The sequence below is a fragment of the Zea mays genome, chromosome 6 (genome assembly GCF_902167145.1).
Source record: "Zea mays cultivar B73 chromosome 6, Zm-B73-REFERENCE-NAM-5.0, whole genome shotgun sequence".
Lineage (NCBI taxonomy): Eukaryota > Viridiplantae > Streptophyta > Magnoliopsida > Poales > Poaceae > Zea > Zea mays.
The window spans coordinates 93,029,499-93,031,948 of NC_050101.1; the positions used below are offsets into that span (position 1 = coordinate 93,029,499).

At 39.3% G+C, this 2,450-nt stretch overlaps 1 long non-coding RNA gene across 1 annotated transcript; it reads right to left on the reverse strand.

Annotated features, from left to right (window-relative positions):
• Positions 1–401: 401 nt before the first annotated feature.
• LOC103629558 (uncharacterized) lies at positions 402–2,201 on the reverse strand. Its single transcript, XR_554471.4, has 2 exons — positions 1,944–2,201; positions 402–606 (listed from the first exon to the last, which is right to left on the reverse strand). It is a non-coding gene; the product is annotated as an uncharacterized lncRNA (long non-coding RNA).
• Between the last annotated feature and the right edge of the window lie 249 nt (positions 2,202–2,450).

Here is a 2,450-nt window from a genome sequence, read left to right on the forward strand (position 1 = left end):
GAATCGGAGATTCAATCCACCCACCGCGAAAGCTTGCACGGAACGACGACGGAAGCGACCAAAGACGCGAGAGCGAGGAAGCAAGATGCGGGAAGGAGTGCGAGCCAATAAAGTCCGAAGGAAACCCTAAGACGGAATAAGAAGACTTCACCTCACCACGAAGAGGAGACCGTGGAGGAAACTAGGCCGCGGCAAACGATGTCTGCTTTACAGTCGCGAGTGCACCGCGCGGAGCATTGAAGACGCGCGGAGAAAGCGGCCCAGGAAGGCCCCGGTCCACGCTGCTACATGAAGACGATCACCATTTTTTCTTTTTTCTTGGAGCCATCCACGTCGACTCATGCTACGTAGGACTAGTGAATTAGGCCATTTAATAATTATATATATTATTTTGATGACCATTTCAACAAATGGCACCGATACATTTAATGATAATATATTATTTAACACAAACAACGTAAAAATTACATGTCTAGAAATAAGTAATAACACCATCATATGTTTTAGATAACATCTATGTGAAACACAATTCTGAACATGAAACTGCACTGTTGGTTGCTTCTTCACTGGAGTACTTGATGATGACACTCGATGTATTCCATCAAACTGTAATAGAAAAGTTCAAAGATGAGTTCACGCTGCACTAGGAGGGGTTCCATATATGAGTGCACCATTACACAGAACATAAAAACATAATTATTATTCAAAAATCGACAATGTAATTGACAGTAGAAAGATCATGACGTTTGTAACATTCCCATATATACCATACGACATGTCATGGCAAAATCGTATAGAGAACTATCTGCTTTGAAGGAAATCCTGCCATTAACAAAGCAAGCAAACAAGAATGGCCAAAGTGGCATAGTATTCATAATATACTTGTGCTTGTGACATAAAACATGAATAGATAAATAAATATTCAATTACATTGCATCACCATCATGATCTTAGTATAAATCCTAGTGCTTTATGATTCATTCAACCATCAATATAAGCAGAGAGAAAAGTTACTAAGACTAAAGAAAAGTATATATCCTAGTGCTTCTTGGTCCATTCAATTGCAATTAAACAAAGAAAGCTAGACATCCAGATCTAGTTAAATAATGCTATCACGAATAAGCAACATTTAATACAAGGTATATGCTGGAGAAAAATCTGGTTACGAATTTACAATAGTAGCAGATGACAACAATACTAGAATAACGGTTGTTCCTCACAAGCCCTTGCACAATCTGTAGCGGTACTATTTTAATCTACAAGAGAAGCATAGATAATCAATATATTCATAGATGTCATAATTTGGTAAACTAACAGGGGGATATAAGCTATATAGTTTTCATTAGGGCGAAACCACTAACTGCAATGATATTACTTTGGACTCTATCATGAATACTAGCAAAACAAACAGGATTAAGTAAACGCACTGCTACTGGCATAAGGGAAACATGAAGCAGCTACTATGATAAATGATTAGCTACCAGTTTTACAAAACAGGCAGCAACTAAGGATCTAAATGTAGCAGAAGTTTCATATGTAGGGCCAAACATAGAAAAACAAAAGCCATATAAGGAGTTGATGAACTGCTTGTACTTGAATTCTTGAACATTTGTTTGATGTGTATGCAAAAAGATGCCAGCATGGAAGGCTTCAGTGTATGTGGGATAAAACTGTGATGAAACATTAATGATAGCTTATTTCGGTTTTAGAATAATTATATATCGCTATATTACTTATATAACATAGTCAAAATAGTAGTATAATGTGAGCTATCACTTTGTATACTAGTAAGAACAAGATAGGCAATGAGGGAAATGAGTAAATTAGGAAAGGAAATGAGAGGTAACGACACTAATTTCACTAAAAACATATATGCATCACTACTATCAAGCTGAAGTAACAAACATTAAACATAGAACATAGATCTATGGCTTTAGATCCACCATGTTGCTCTAGCTGGGACCACTTCGATCTGCGGTTTCAGATCCACCACATGAGAACGCCCCTCGCGATGTCCTCATCATTGTTGTCGTCTTCGGTGAACAACCGACGCGCACGCTCTTGAGGTTACTCACCACGAAGCACGCTGACGGAGCCTCTCGATGCACCAGCTCTCGACTTGGGTCGCACGCTGACGGAGCCCCTCGATGCACCAGCTCTTGACTTGGGTCGCACGCTGGCGGCAGCGGCCCGAGCTCGATTGATCTTGCTTTTATCTAGGGCAATAGCAATCCTAGACGTCGGCCATGATCGGACGGCTCAAGGTGCGTTGCTGGAGCAGGCAAGGCCGCCAGCTAGGTTTTGTTGGGCCGTATTTCTTTTCTCCCTCTACTATATGCGGTAGTGTCATACATACTTTATTTTGTTTACATATTCATATAAATTATAAGTATGTTTTTTACATAATAAATATAATGCAACCAGTATGATTGTAACCCAAAAAATTATTC